Here is a 17,520-nt window from a genome sequence, read left to right as displayed (position 1 = left end):
GTGGGTAGGGAAGTGGGGGGCGCTATGGGGGACTTTTGGGATAGCATTGGAAATGTAATTGAGGAAAATATGTAATAAAAATATTAAAAAAAAAAGAAAAAGAAAAAAAAGTTATCTATTCGTTTTTAATCCATTCACTTGGCTGCTATGAGTTAGGAACTTTATCTGGCAAGGCTGCCACAGTTGCTAGTCTGTGGCGATTCTGTCACTCAAGGAAGCCATGACTGTGATGACATTTAATGTCCTTTAATTCTCCTTGTGAAGCTCCTTCTTACTCCCAGTTCCTGAACACTGACTCCACTCTGCCCTCCCTCTCAGTATATTCTTAGGCAGGGAGTCCTTTAGCACAGTCATGGATCAGGGTTCAATAATTGTGAAATTTAGCAGCTAACATTAAACTGAACTAACACAACCCTCTATTCTTCTTTTCTTCTTCCTTTTTTATTCCTTCCTTTGATTTTGCTCCAAGTCAGAGGTTTCTTTGTGTCCTTGGCTGTTCTAGAACTCACTCTGTAAACCAGACTGACTTTGAACTCAGAGACCAACTCCTACTCCGCCTCCTGGATGCAAGGATGAAAGGTGTATGCCACCAAGCAAGCCCAGCTCACATTTTTGTTGTTTTGTTTTGGATTTGGGATTTTTTTTTTGTTTTTGTTTGTTTTTGTTTTTGTTTGTTTTTGTTTTGTTGGGGTTTTTTGCTACTTTTCTACAGACAGGCTATTTAAATAGTCCATATGTAGTGGAGGGAAGGAGAAAGCTTTTTAATATAATAATAGTATGCAGTTCACAATTCAATGTCTTGAATCAAATAGTGAATTTTGAGATCCAAAATCATAATTTTTATTTCTTAATATATACAATAACTTGCTTTGGTGGCATTCATTAATTGATTTTATTTTTATCAACTTTCAAAACATCATTAATTTTCATCAGCTGAATACTTACTTTCCAAGTTTGACTCTAAAGGAAATTATTTGAGATAGTTCTGTGTTACATTCCAGAAAGACAATGGACTTTGCATAGAGTTGAAGAAAAATTGTTGTGTCTTTGGCTCTGTTTGTCAAACTAAAGCAGGAAACAGCACTAAGCCAATGCAATAATTATTGTGTCCCAGGCTAATTATGAAGCTTGGAATACAATCATCATTACACAGATGCTTTTAATAATTTTTCTCAGCACTTAGCTTTTGTTTAATAGTTTATAATTAAATATGCTTATTTTAGCCCTAAATTCAACAGTAAGAGCTAATTCATGGACTTCTCAGATAATACGAAGGAATTCTGAGCAACATAGAGAAAATAAGTAAAACAAGGGGAATGTGGTCATCCCTGACCTTGGCTATGAGTAAACTTGGTCATCCCTGACCTTGGCTATAAGTAGACTTGGTCATCCCTGACTTTAACTATGAGTAAACTTGGTCATCCCTGACCTTGGCTATGAGTAGACTTGGTCATCCCTGACCTTGGCTATAAGTAGACTTGGTCATCCCTGACCTTAACTATGAGTAAACCTCGTCATCCCTGGCCTTGGCTATGAGTAGACTTGATCATCCCTGGCCTTGGCTATGAATAGACACGGTAATCCCTGACCTTGGCTATGAGTAGACTTGGTCATCTCTGACCTTGGTTATGAGTAGACTTGATCATCCCTAGCCTTGGCTATGAGTAGACTTGGTCATCCCTGACCTTAACTATGAGTAAACCTCATCATCCCTGGCCTTGGCTATGAGTAGACTTGATCATCCCTGGCCTTGGCTATGAATAGACATGGTCATCCGTGACCTTGGCTATGAGTAGACTTGGTCATCTCTGACCTTGGTTATAAGTAGACTTGATCATCCCTGGCCTTGGCTATGAGTAGACTTGATCATCCCTGGCCTTGGCTATGAGTAGACTTGATCATCCCTGGCCTTGGCTATGAGTAGACTTGGTCATCCCTGGCCTTGGCTATGAGTATACCTGGTCATCCCTGACCTTGGCTATGAGAAAACTTGGTGATACTTTTGCACCCACCACTCAAAACAAAGCACTGGTATCATGGATGTAACAAGTGAACAAAAACATGTAGAAGACATATAGAAAACATACAGAAAAATGGCATCCCCATGAGAACACATACTAAGAAATGCTTTGAAAATAGGATAAGGTAAGAGTCCCAGGAATAAACTGTCGAGTACCTATAAAAGTCAGCAGTTTGGAGAATGTGCTATGCCCCTCCCTGTCAGTTCTACCGGATGGGTACCATAATCATCCTCATTTGAAAGATACAGCAACTGAGAAACGGAGAGATTAAAATATTTCCTCATATTATGGGACAGAACTGGTTCTCAGACCCAGGTAGCTTGGTTCTGGAACCAGGTTCTTGGGAAACACCCTACAGACCTCTGAAAGAAACCTTTGCATGCATCGTTTTCTGTAAATTCAATCTTCTCTACTATACTTTCCTCTTGTAACTGTGAAAGTGTCTTATAGGACATTGTGTATGTACAATTATGTCATCTTTACAAGTGCCTTTGTCTCAGTTTATGTCCTTAGATCTTATACCCTGCTTTTTGCATGTTTTTTTTAATCTGCAAGGACTCCTAGTAATAGAGGATAAGGAACCTGACCTGGTAATCTTCTACAGTTAGGCAAAGCATTCAGTGGTGTGACTAGGACACCAACCCAGCCACAAAACCTTTGATTCAAACCCTTCCCTGCCTGCAAAATGTGCTGGGGCAATGGTGGCTCAGAGCTTGTGGGTATGGCCAACCAAAGGATCCACATCATCAGAGAAAGCCCATGCCCAACACAGCCTGGATAGCCAGGTACAGAAAGCTGGATCGCCCAGAGACCTGAGTAGAACTAAATACAACAGGGCAAACACATGAAAAAGTCAGTAAAATGATTCCTAATGATATTCTCCTACACTTGCCCAATCATCATCAGAGAGGCTTCCTCTAGCAGCTAATGGGAGCAGACACAGAGACCCACAGCCAAACATTAGACAGAACTTGCAAAGCCCATAGAAGAGGGGGGAGAAGGATTGTAGGAACCAGCAGAGTTTAGGACACCAGGAGAACATGGCCAGCAGACTCAAGAAAGCAGGGCTCATAGAGACTGAAGCAGCAATCATGGAGCCTTCATGGGTCTGTGCTAGGCACTCTGCATATATGTGAGGTTGGTTAGCTTGGGATCTTGTGGGACTCTTAACAGTGGGAGTAGGGGTATCTCTAACTATTTTGCCTGATCTTAGGACCCTTTTCCTCCTACTACACTGCCTTGTCCAGCTTTGATATGAGAGTTTATGCCTGGTCTTACTGTATCTTGTTATGTTGTGTTCAGTTGATATCCCTGGGAGACCTGTTCTTTTCTGAAGGCAACTAGAGGAGGAATGGATCTGGGGGAGAGGTGCAGTAGGGTTGGGGAACTGGGAGGAATCGGGGGAGAGGAGGCTATGCTCAGGGTGTATTGTACGAGAGAAGAATAAATAAAAAGAAAATAAAACCTAGGCTGGTGGCCTATTTAATTTGTGAGAGTGACATGCTTTCATTATTCTGCAAAAGTCACAGCTTATTTTATGTTGTACAGTTGTGTAATCAATGCGTCTTTTAAAATCTATAAAGTGGGGTCCTCCTTCTAATTACAGGAAATTAGTTACACTAATCATTCTGAATTGCTAGCCAATATATTTATAGATTTGTACCAGGTGCCCTACCATAAGATAATTGCTAAATACTATAGTGTGTTTACAGTGCTGATTATAGAACTAATCCAACATTAACCTCCATATGCAGGTCTCATAATTCATTTATTTATTCAAAAATATATCTGTGATGCATCAAATGAGTGTCAGGCATTAATGGTTACACTGGAGAATTGAATGGCATAAGATAAATTTCTTGCTTTTAAGAATGCAATTTAGTAGGTATTATAATAAAAATCAAAGATATTATGCACCAGCAGGGAGGAAATATTAAAATTTCCATAAAAACCTGTAGAAGTGAAGGCCTGACTCAGCACTGGAGTCATGGATTCAGTCACAGAGGAGATAGCAATATTTGAGCTAAGTCTTGAGGAAGTTGCCAAACCCCTCCAGTTGTGGGGAATGATGCAGAACCTGAAAGGATTATCACACTTGTGTGTCTGACACAGTAAGAGGAACTTAAGGGAAAGTCCTGGTGATGGGACTGTGAAGGCAGGGTGGATTCAGAGAATGGAGGTCAGTTACCTTAGAGGAAGATCTTCAGAATTTTCTTTATTAAGGACCCTGATATAGCTGTCTCTTGTGAGGCTATGCCAGTTCCTAGCAAACACAGAAGTGGATGCTCACAGTCAGCTATTGGATGGATCACAGGGCCCCCAATGGAGGAGCTAGAGAAAGTACCCAAGGAGCTGAAGGGGTCTGCAACCCTATAGGTGGAACAACAATATGAACTAACCAGTACTCACAAAGCTCGTGTCTCTAGCTGCATATGTAGCAAAAGATGGCCTAATCGGCCATCATTGGGAAGAAAGGCCCCTTGGTCTTACAAACTTTATATGCCCCAGTACAGGGGAACACCAGGGCCAAGAAGTGGGAGTGGGTGGGTAGGGGAGCGGGGACGGGGGGGGGGAATAGGGGACCTTTGGGATAGCATTTAAAATGTAAATGAAGAAAATACCTAATTAAAAAAATTGAGAAAAAAAAAAGAATAAAAAAGCCTGGAAGTGGTGGTGCAAACCTTTTTAATCCCAGTACTTCAGAGGCAGAAGCAAGCAGATCTCTGAGTTCCAGGACAGGCAGGGTTTAGAAAGAAACCTTGTCTCAAAAGACCAAAAATGTAACAACAACACAAAAGAATAAAGAATCTTGGAATAATTTCAATCCAAATAATTATACCTCAAATAAAACACATCTGACCTTGCATTGTGTTCAGCTCTTCACAAGTCTGACTCCTCTAGACTTGACATGGAGTCTGATACACAGTGGTTCTAAAAATCCAGATGGAATATGAATGATAGAATTAGTAAACTAATATTTCTGTTTCTGCTTTTTAAGGCAGCTTGGTCCTACAAACATGGATTTGATTAAGTAAGGTGGAAATCATGCAAAAACATGCATATTTGTGCAATATGAGGTCAAATAAAAGTCATGGTAACAAGCCCCCAAGTGTGAAGCTACTTAAGCCTGATGATGGGACGAGCAGCTTGCTGCTCTATGCTGACCCTGTGAAATCCTCAAAACTCACACAAAGCCAGCCTATCCTGGAATAATATGGTTCAGTTAGAGACTGGGGACACTTACCTGCTTTGCATCTTTGATCCTTCCATGATCCTTGATGCTGATGCTTTCAGCCTCATAAATAAATGGCACGAACAGCTGTTTCTTGAACTGGAGTCCGTACCCTTTGTTATAACCCATGTATCCGGCCAGGACTTTTGTTGTAATTGAATTGCTTTAATATAATGCCTATCAACTTGAACTGTTAGGAAACTCAACCTCATTTTTCTGGCCTAACCACTGTGTTCTTTAACATCAGCAAATTTCTGTAAGAGCAGAAAGAACAAAAAGAGTTTATAAATAAGAGAGGCACTAAAAGTTAAGATGATGCAGAAATGTAGATAATAAACTGCAGTGAAGGCTCTGTGCATATTTGAATACTATAGTTTATAGTAGCAATGGGAACCGCAGATATCTCAAGACCTAAAGAATAAATGAGATATTTATAAGGAAAAACTTAGAGAATATAATAGACCAGTGCGGAAAAAAACACACAAAAGGAAACCTATACCTTAATAACGCCCTTAGCATTATAAACTCCTGTAGACCAGCAGACACCATGTGCCCAAGATTCAGAAGTATCTCTTGAAACAAAGGCGTCAGAAATTCATTTTTTAAATTATGTTATATTAATTTCCCAGAGATCTGTCTGTGACTCATAATTTACTTATTAAAGATTTTTGTCTATAAACTCAAACTAGGAGAATCAATAATTATCTGCCTCATGGTTTGTCCCACACCAACATTAGAATGCCAAAGGGTGTCTACAACATTGCCATACTTCTGAAAAGCAACAAGATTTTCCTAAATGGAAAAATTATAAGTAGAAGAAGCCAAACATTAAGAACAAATATTTTTTCCATTTTAAGAAAAACATGATTAATTCTTACATCATACATTGATAAACAAAAGCATGATCAATACTATACCATGATGCAGAGACAGACAAGCAACATCTGGAAAATGGCTACGCTAGGCATAGCAACAAGAAATGAGGAGAGAACAGCTGGGATTGGCTGAAGGTGATGAGTTTTGCCTTGGGCAATGCAGGTTTTGAAGGGAGGAGAATAACTACATTTTGATAAATGTCTTTATTTTTATTCAGTTCCACACAAGAGTTTAGTAAGTTATATAATAAAAGTTAAAGTACTAAACATCCATCAAAACACATTGTTTTGCTCGCACTTTAAGAAATGAAATAAGAGTTCTATAAAACCATTCCACTCAAAAGGGCAGTTCTCATAAAGGATGCTTGCTATGGTTTGGGTAAAAGAACTCCATAGATTCATATGTTAAAAGTTTGATCCTCGGGCTATTAGAGCATGATGTTCAGTTAGAAAGCCATCAGCCTTTAACAGGTGTGGTCTAGTTAGAGGAAACAAAGTCTTTGTGGTCACCTCCTTCCTGTATCTTTCTGTTTCCTGGTCACCGTGTGGTAAACTGACTCCCCCCTCCATGAGTTCATCTCTAGAATTCTGCTTTACTCTGTTCCCAAAAGCAACATGCCAACTGACCACAAGCTAAAACCCCCATGTCTGAGAGCCAAAATAAACCTTTACTCTGTATAAATTGATTTCCTCAAGAACTTTAACACAGTCATAGAATTTGACCTCTTCTGAGCAAAATGTGCCCTTCCATCCCCTTTTCTTAAGGTCCACAGCATGGTATGTCCACCCCAGGATACACCCTTAAAGAGTCAATAGAAACAAGACATTTCAGGCTTAAAATCGTACCACTCTACACATTGTGACAGTTGTGACAACTTAAATTGATGGATTAAAAACAGTATATATCTGCTCTGATAGGCATTTCCATCTCACTCAGATCATCTGAGAACTTGGCATGCAATGATTTGGCAGGAATTTCACATATTAATTCTGGAGCCAAGAGGATACTATCTATTTCATCTATCAGCAGCACATGTGGTTTTAACCATGGTCTAGAAATAGGTTAAGAAATTCCCCTATGAAACCAATGTAACAGGATACTGCTTCTCAAGTCTTGTTTTTCTCCAACTGTAATGATGCCTTTAGTCAGATTTTGGTGAAAGGGTCCCTTTTGCCTGAGCACATGTTGACTTACTAATTTCTTATTTTGTCAATGAGTCAGCTGATATGGAAATATTGCTGTCATATGTCAAAAATATACTGAAAAAAAAAACAAGAATTCCTGAGAACCATCTCTCTTTCACAAGAGCATGTACACACACACATACACATATGCACACATACACACACACACACAAAAATGGAGAGACACACTGATAGAGACAGAGAAAGACAGAGATAGAGATGATAAATGTTGATTTTTGACTTTGTTTTTTCATTGATTATTTGTATGTCTGTGTGTCTATGACATGCACATCAGAGAGAAAAGATACTTAATTTCCAATGAAATAAGAGTAAGGGGAGAGGGAGAGAGAGAAAGAAAGAGAAAGAGAGAGAGAGAGAAAGAGAGCAAGAGAGAGAGAGCAAGCGAGTGAGGGAGAGAGAGATCAACCACAAAGGTGACTTTTGGCTCTAATGTTGAGAGCAGTTCAGTTAGGAGGTAGTGTAAGACTCTGGTGAGCCTTAGTTTACTGGGGACTCCCTGATGAAGGTACTCAGAGCCAGGAATCGATGCAAAAAGCAAGAGGAATTTATTGTTCCAACATGTTGGGGTCACCTTGCACATGGAGAGAGAACAACCATGTGCAGCCTGTCCAGTGAGCCTTTATACAGTTCTCCAGGCAGCAGCCATTAGGCATAATGTGATTGGCAGAACAGTGTGACTTTTAAGCTGATTGGTGTTTAGGGAGTGAGGTAGGTGGCTACAAGCTCTGGGCCTCCCCTACCTGCAGATGGTTTGCCTTTCCTCCCGGTGCTCTGAGAAATGTAATTAGCCCCACCCTTCAGGAGGGGAAGGGTGACTATGACCTTTCTCTTCTAGGAGGGGAGGGGTCCGGTGGAATTATCTAAAGTACCTGAGCTGACCTCTTCACACAATTAATAATCGAAGACATGCCAGGTGATGACATGGGAAATGAAGAGAAAGATGCCTCCGTGTGCACTGATAAACTAACCCCAAATGGCCCTGAGGAGACCTCAACACTCACCGAAAAGTTAACAGATACTATACATCGTTTTAAGTTTATATTTTATTAAGTTGCTGCATTAGCATGTGCAGGAATAAATTTCATTGTAACATCTTATGACTATCATTAGACGGTTCTCATTTCTTCTTCTTCTCCACTGTTCTCGCCACCCCCACCCCACACCTCTGTCCTTGTCCCTGTCGCTGCACCTCACAGCCCCTGCCCTCGGCTCTCTCCTTTCCCTTTGTTAGTCTCCTTAACAAGCAGCTGTGTCTCAGCTAATGGTAGCAGTCCAGTTTCCGTCACTTGTCCGTGGCCAACTGGCTGCATTCGAATGAGAGAAATTCTGAGCTATAATCAATCAAGCTGAGTATGTGTGTGTGACAAAATTTCAGCATATTCAGTACAGTCTGCTGAAGCTGTAACCTTGTTCACTAGGTAGCACTTAGGAAGAGCACTGCATTATTAAACCCACAAAATAAACCAAAGAAGAGGCTCTTTGAACAATGCCCTGCCCTCAGCAACAATCAGGCAGGGCTTTGACCTTGAAGCTGCACAGCACAAGATACTACTCAGGAAAGGCCTGCAGCCTCCACCTCACTTCTATTTCCTGTTCTGCCCATTTTCTGGGATAGAACTTCTGGGAACCTCTGTTGGTTTGAAGGGCTGCCAATTAGCAAATCATCCCTCGCTCAATTAAGCTTTTAAATACGACTTGCCTAAAGTTTCTTCTTACAGCTTTAGTATCTTAAGTGTTACGGCTATCTCAAGTAAACTAACTGAACTAATTGCGTGATAAACTTTAGTTCCGCTATTGTGGCAGTTTGCTTGGCTCTTTTGAGTTTGACCAGTCTAGCATTTGGCCTCATTGGAGGAATCTGATGAGCAGGAAGCCTCCCCGTTGAGGGGTGAGTATACTTACCCACCCCTATCTGCACTGATGGAAGCCAGCTCAGACTTTCGATATCAGAAAAAGTAGTTCACTTCGGTTGCAGCAGCTGAGCGGGAAGTCGCTTAAGCCTAAAGCTGTTGCTCAGCCTTATCTCTCCTACCCCTGTGGGAGTGCTTGCCTTGGAATGGTGTTAACACAGAGGAAAGGAGCTTAGAGAGTGGGAGAAAAGGCTTCCAGGTGGCATCGTTTGTTCTACAGATCAAATCATGCCTCAAGCCCAGCTACCTCTGCACTTGTTTGCAGTGGGAAAAGATCTTCATTAGCTCAGACGTTTGCAGAAAACAGTGAGCATCAGAAAAAGGAAGAAAAAAATGTATCATAAATACATGATAAATATTTAAAGAATGAAAAATCTCCTTGGAAAAAGCAAAGTTGCCAGTTCTATAGACTGGTTAAGATTCTTTCCATTGTTTTGAAGTGTTCTATAAATATAAACCGTCTCTTGCAAGATCAGAACTACAAAACCCAGACATCAGAACCTGAAAAGGTGCCAGATGCTGGAGCCTTCAGAAAGAAACAGGTGGCTAATGATTCAATGGAGGTATGCTGTCAAGGTCCTTGGTCTTTCAAAGTGGCTGTGTCTCAGCATTCCCCCATCTTTGTATCCACCAAGAAAGATCACAGCTAATCAATTTCTCCCCAAGAACCCTACTATGTTTACTAGTACAGATACAAGACTTTTTTTTTCAACTTTGAGTTTCTTGTTTATAATTTTTCTTGATCCTCAATTGATTAATCTATGCAGCCTCCTGGTAAAATCCATTTAGAACATTAAAAAGTAAAGTAATTCATAAGAAATGTGAACTTTTATGGTACCTGTATTTAGCAAGTTCTCAAAAAATAAGCATCAATTTAATTTCTATGCCCTGACAACAATTGAGGCTTTAGAAATGCCTCCTAAAAATCAATTTGAACATATGATGGCCCCTGCTATGTGCTAGGAACCACACTAAATGTTTTAATTCTAACACTCTAAAGAGTTGACAACTTTAAGAGGTTATCCAGACATGAAAAATGAAACTCCAGTTTGTGTACTGACTCACTCACAGGGGAAAGATAATCGCCATCTCTGCAGAGTGAGGCCAACCCCCACACACACACCTCACCCCACCCCCATTCCCGCCACCCCACCCCATTTTTACCAGTGAACTGCCATGTCTGCGGAACTCTGGGACGGTGGACACATTTGCTACTAAGACTTCATTTATAAGGCTCCCCTCAACACAGGAGGAAATGTCTGCATCTCTCCAGAAAGAAATGTAAAATGTTTTCCAAACCTCTAAAAGAGTTATTGTAAAAAGTGAGTCATTGGATCCCAATTTGTGTTTGACATCCTTGTATCTTTATCCCCTATGTTAAAATAAGAATCTCTTGCTTCAGCCAGGCAGCTAGCGCATACCTCTAATCGCAGCACTCAGAAGGCAGAGGCAAGTGGATCTTTGAGTTTGAGATCAACCTGGTCTATAGAGGAGTCTCAGACTGGGAAAGCCTGTCTCTAAGTGGCTCCCGTGGAGTTTGATGGGTTTGGACCATGAAGGGTCAGTATAGATAGAAAACTTCATAGAAGGCCATAAGAAACGAGGGGCAGATCAATTAACACTGCAAGATTAAATGATTTTGAGTAAGTTTTCTCCTTTAATGCAATGCCAAAGTAATAAATAAGTTTTAAGCTAAAAGGACTGGAGAGATGGCTCAGCAGTGCTCTCTGCTTTTGCAGGGGATCTGCCTTTGGTTGCCAGCACCCATGCAGCAATCTACAACTGCAGTTCCAGGGAATATGATGCCCTCTTATGGCTTCCCCAGGTCCCTGCATGCTTGCATATATGAACTCATGCAAGCACACACATACACACATAAAAACTAAGAGATTTTTACCATCCAAGTAAGGCCTGCTGGCCTTCGATTTCCTGTGGCCGATAAAAGAAAAATTTAAGAAGTTAGGAATTTTTAAGTAATTTATAATCTCATTAGCCAGACATAGTTAATAATTGATATTTTTACTTACAACTTTTTACAGATATGCATAAGCATGACTACCTAAATACTTATCTAACATACTCTTAATATTGCCCATTTCTCCAAAGTTATTGAAGACATTTCAACAATCATATTAAATTCCATTGAAAGGTATGTTAATCTCTTAACACTTTTACCAGTCAGGAAACAATATGAAGCACTCATCATACTGAGTCCTGGAGAGATAGGTGAGTACTGTAGATATGGGACTTCTAAATCTTAGGATACCCATTGGAAGAAGGACCTTTAGGTGGCTTGCCATCTTTTGCTATTTACAAAGCAGTCCAGTGAGTATCAATCTATAAGTTCCCTTACAGACACATTTTAGTAAGTGTAGTGTATGTGAGTGTTATGCATGACATTTCCTGGGGAGATTTGAACAAATATTCCTTCATCCTAGGTCAATAAATAGACCAAAGAAATGATTCCACCCAAGTTTATCTTGGGGAGCCCAATGAGGCTATTGGAATTACTGGCAAGGAGCATGGATCAGGGGGTTACTAACAAAAGCATGGGAGACCCTTAGACAGCTGCTTCTACCAAAAAAAGCCATCCTTGCATAGGTGATGAGTCACAAAAACCACACCCCAAGAGCTCCTTGCCCAATTTGTAGGCAGCTCAGCTCCACCAAAGAGCATCACCCCCTCCCAGAAATTATTGCTGTTCACATGACCTTGGAGGGGGGCCTCCAGAGTCTTATGACTTTCTAAACTCCATGGACCTTGTGAGTTTGGTTAGCTTTCTGGGCCTTTTTTTGAACTACTTTTCTTCCTTCAGGGAGGAATATTTCAATTTTTTTTAAGAGAAAACAATTATACAACAGTCAATAAGGAATATATTAAGGGCAGGTAAGATAGCTTAGACAGAAAAGAACTTTCCACTCCAATCTCTAATCCTAATCTTAATTTGAAAAATGAAAGCATACTCATTGAATTCATATGCTTGCTTATTATTCATACACTTGGATATGAATATATAATATATAATATAACATGCATGTTTCATGAATCAATATTAATGCTTAATATATTCAATGTACTCCTTTTATCCTAGTCTGATTTAATCTTCTCAAATGTTCCTTTCAAAATAACTGATTTGACTAACTACATTGACTTACAATCCACTAATATGTATATGGTCTTATAGTGTGAAAAAGGCTGCCATACCAGACCAAAATAAAGTGGCCTGGCTTGTCACAACAGGGCTTAATAAGAACATTATCACCTGCCAAGCATCAAACTCAGCTGTTGTCTGCAAAGGAAACACGGGGTTTTCTGAAGAAGCCAAAGTGCCCTGTGAAGTCTTGGAAGAGCTGGTTGTCAGGGGGGGGGGGTAAAAGAAACCAATAGAATCCAGTAGACACAATGACTATTGCTCAAATTCATTATAGATAATGGAAGCAATCAAAGGGAGGAACCTAATGAAAGGGGGACTTGCTAAAAAGGAGGGAGGGGCCTGTAAGAGCATGTGCTAGGAGTCTGTCCCATCAGGGTCCTTTTTCTCCTGTGAGAAACCACCCACACTATCTGAGACATCCGTGGCAGATGACTGGAAGCTAACAAGAACCATCATTAGAGCAACAGACAGAATGCGTGGGTGGAGGAACTTAAATGCCCAGAGGCCTGACCTTTCTTCCCCATCATAGACCTTGTCGTTCTTTAAATCAGGAGGAATTGGTGAATTTTCAGCACAATTGTCACCAAGGATGAAGAGTAACAATTTTCTGTCCAGAAATCCAATGGGGTTGGAGCCCAGAAAACCATAGAGACATGGAGTTGTCAGCCTTTCGATTTCCTGTGGCCGAGAAAAGAGAATCAACAGCCTCCAATCTCCTGTGACAATCTCACAGCAAATGCTTCAGTGAGTACATCTTCAGGTTTGATTGAAGCCATGGTAAAAAGGGGTGAGAGTGACTGGGGAGTATGGCTGCCTACATATTTTAGGCTGCTGCATGTTTTATAGTATAGAGAGATAATATAAAACTGTATGCACTCTGAAGAGGGATCCTTACGGTAACCAACCATCCTGACTTGCCTGGGACTGCCTTAGTTTTAGCTCTGAAAATCTTCCATCCCAAGAGAGTCCCCAGTCCTATACAAACTGGCACAGCTGCCATCCTGTGTTGGTTTGAAGCTTTTTGACCGATGATTACAATTGTACTGACACTGTACCATCCAACAGTGTGACTCACCGCCTCAGAGTAATTTACTCAACATCTCTGGGTTTCAGTTCCCTCCTGTATAACCCACCACCAGTAGGAAGGTAGAATTGCTTTGTGGTAGTTCTGTGTTTTCACTGGGTTGGACTCCGAGCCAGCTTCAACTACAACAGTACCAAGACAGGAGCACAGAGGGAGCTGGTGAGAAATAAAACTCTAAGAACTAGGATGGTAGTCCTTGGCCTCCAGCAGTGATGACAGCCTTTTGTCTCTTCTAAGTGAGGAAGACCCTGAGCAGGGGACCTAGAAGCCGAGGTGCTTTCAGGAAGAAGGGAAAGACAGACATCTGTGAGAGTGCTCTACCTTTGGAACAGAGAAAGGCTTACCGACGACGCAGCCTGTCAAGTGTAAAGAAGCTGCTCTTGTTCCAGAAAAAGGTGTTGGCAATTATCTAACAACTCCCATTTTACTTTTTTGCATTGTCCCTCTCTTGTTGGAGGTAGTTTCTGGCTTTGTTTAAATCTGTAAAGTTGGTCATATTATCTGAATAATATAACTCTGGGATCCATATCTTCCAACTGATTTGATACTGCCTGCTTGTGAGTATAGTCTATGGATAAGACACTTCATTGTTGGTTTTGTTTTATCTTTTTTTTTCATCTTTCTACAATTTTATAGCCATAAAACTATTCAAAGAAACATATTCTTCCCAATGTAACATCAGGAACCAGAAATACCTCTCTTCTAATGATAATGGTCTCTGATGGTTCTGTGCCCCAAAAGCTGTAAAGCAACATTTTAGAACAGTGTCAAAAGAAGCTGTGCTATATGCTCCATAAACAGTTAACCCAGGTATGTGTAAGCCATTAAACAAAAGGCTCTGTCAGGGGTGAAGTCTAGGAGGATTCACGGAAGGAAAATATTGGGTCTTACCAGCCAAGGCCAAGAGATTTTCTAGAGCAGTGAAGCACAAATCAGAGGAACTGAATTAAGACCTTTAAACTGTACCAGAGGCAAGGGATAAAAGAGAACAGAAATAAAATGCTACTGCGACTGTGAGAACATACTAAAAGACCTCCAACTGTAGTAATTAAACAGGAGCAATGTTTTGTGCTCGTCCTGTGTGCCAAGACTGAATTAGCTGTTCTCCTTGCACATACTTTGTAAGACCGGTGTTAAGATCCACATGAAGTATGGATAAGATAACAAATGTGCTGAAGGCTACATAGCTATTAAATAACTGTTGAGCTTCAAACCCTACTCTGTTTCCAAAGTATGGTGGTGTGTCTCTGTATTGTACGAATATAAATATTCACAAATAAAGATTAACTTTTCAAAACTTTGTTCACATAAGACTTTTTCTTGTTTTCAAGACTTAAATAGAATACTTTAAATTGAGTTCTTTGGTAGCTTTCAAACAAAGTTTTCGTCATTGTTTCTTAGTCTGCCCCCACATGTGACTATTCACTCACAGCAGGTTAACATAAATTTCTCAAAGGTCGTGCATAGACTGTAGAGTACGACATCACATATCTGTGGGTAAGTATCAACTTTGAAAAAGCCAAAGCTCAGTAACACACAAACATCTGGAGTTAGGACATTTACAAAGCTGTCTGTGTACATCCTACACTGAAATAGAAGGCCTCAGCATAAGCAGAATCATCCAAGATTAGGGGCACTGTGAGTACTTGCTGAGGTATTTCTGGTTTTGTACAACCCAGTAATGACAATAAGAACCCAGACAGAGATTGCTTTTTACAGGGACTTGGGCATTTGTTTGGACAGGGTACAATTCATTGTGCCTTCATATTCACTGACCTGGGGAAGAAGCAACAGCAACTGGCAAAGCGAGGGCTCCCGTGCACCTCCCATGTACCTGCCACCAAATCCACTGGCCATTTGTCCTTGACAGTCTCCTTGGGATTTAAGAATCCAGGCCCACCCATTTATCTTAGTCTGCATCTAGGCAAATGTACAGTAGTTTATCCAAACAGTGCTCTGAGGATTGGGAAGCTGTACCCAAATGACACAAACCAGGACAGTTCTCCTAAGTAGCTCCCATTCTAGTCAGGTCTACAAATTAAAAATGGAGTCAAAATGAAGAGACAGCCATTGAAAGATCAAATACAAGGCTGGTAAGATGGCTTAGCAGATAAAGGTGCTTGCTGTCAAGCCTGAGTACCCAATTTCATCCCCAGGAGCATGACAGAAAAAGAGAACCAGCTATTCCCCCACATACATGTACACATACACAGACTAAACACTTGTATGATACTAAAACAAATGCACTGTATCATATTCATAATATAACACCTTAAATGATTAAAAGGAAATCTGACCATAAAAGTGGGTCCTGCCCAGTACTAAATATTTTGCCTGGGTAGATTATTCTGCCTCCTCTTTATTGATAGTTTCCTTTGTACTTAAATGGATGGACTACATATCTATACTAATGGAAACAACAAGTCACACAAACAACCTAATACAAAGTAAGCCTGTCAACAATAGCAGCCATCCACAGAGCACACGCTTCCAACCCATCTGAAAATGAATGCCAAGTCCACACAACTGCACAGATGTGAAGGAGGCTCGGCATCATGTTTTTTAATGCATCCTTATGGGACTTCCCATGAAAATTTAAATACCTGAGTTTTTGAGCTAAGAAAAGTGTGAGAACCACTGGATTCGAGGAAGGCAGAAAAACAGAAAAACAGCCAAAAACTGGAAATAGCATGGAGTATAGTCAAGTCTAGTCTCGGGGGTGGGGGGTAGCTCACTGCCATCTCACTGTCCAGGGAAATGTCCCTGCTGCTGAGTTTAGAGTCCCAGGAAACCTGCTCCTTAAAAGTCCTTCAAGACTTCAGAACAACGAGCAGACCTGGATCATGTTTTCTCATACCTAGCATTGTTTTCAATCTCCCTCAGGTTATATTGATTTAGAAGACACGTTGTGAACAGAAACACTGAGGCAGACAATTATCTTCTCTTTCATTTTACTCACAAGCCTACACTGAGCCTCTTGATGTTGCCTTGAAGTGCAGGGGCCCTGGGGTTCCAGAGACCTGGCCACTCCCTTTCACCCCAGCTCTCAGCATGTCTAGGCATTGCTGCTTAGTGTGAATTCCTGATGAACTGAGCCCAGCTTTCACGGAGCTTGTACTCAAGTCCTTGAGTGAATTGTGGATTAGAAGAAAGGGAATGTTAAGCCATTGCTATGAAGCTAGTGGAGAATCCGTGCACTCCTTTTGGAACGTGGAGAGGAAAGTGAGAAGTCTGCAGCTTCCTGAGGAACTCTGACAAGTGATCAGCCATCCATCACTCTATCCAGAGCTGTGTAGCATTACACATCTGTGCAAAGAAGCCAGCCCTGGCTGCTGCTTATTAAAACTAGCAGCACAACTGAGAAAATTTGATGACTTTAAAGTCAAAACAAACTTTTTTTTAAACAAAACTTAGAGTCAAATGGAAAGAAACAAATGTTAGTAGTGACCTAGCAAATTCTTGCTATCATCTGTAATTCACATTACATTTAAAAACACAAAACACCCACTAGTAGTAAAATCAGCATAGCATACACCATAATACTATGCTTTACAAGAGCCTCAGCCTTCCTCCTGGTGGCTGTGTCTACATGTCAAATGCTCGTGATGACTGGACTCTCGACTGGAGCCAGAAGGATGCAGTTTCCCCCTGAAACAACACTGCAGGAAAATCCCAAAGATGCTTGATTTTCTACAGTCTCTACATGACTGAAGAGTTGGAAGGGATTCCAGAAATGATATGACTAACATTCTCATCTCCAATGAACCTACATCATTTACCTAGAAGGCTCATAAGTGATAGTCAAATCACTGTACAGCTTGGGGGGGGGGAGGTTGTTTGGTTGTTTGTTTGTTTTTGTTTTCTTTTTTTTAATTTTTAATATTTTTATTACATATTTTCCTCAATTACATTTCCAATGCTATCCCAAAAGTTCCCCATACCGCCCCCCACTTCCCTACCCACCCATTCCCATTCTTTTGGCCCTGGCATTCCCCTATATTGGGGCATATAAAGTTTGCAAGTCCAATGGGCCTCTCT

The sequence above is a fragment of the Mus caroli genome, chromosome 15 (genome assembly GCF_900094665.2).
Source record: "Mus caroli chromosome 15, CAROLI_EIJ_v1.1, whole genome shotgun sequence".
Classification (NCBI taxonomy): Eukaryota; Metazoa; Chordata; class Mammalia; order Rodentia; family Muridae; genus Mus; species Mus caroli.
The sequence above is the reverse complement of the archived record's forward strand: the minus strand, read 5'-3'. Positions refer to the sequence as shown.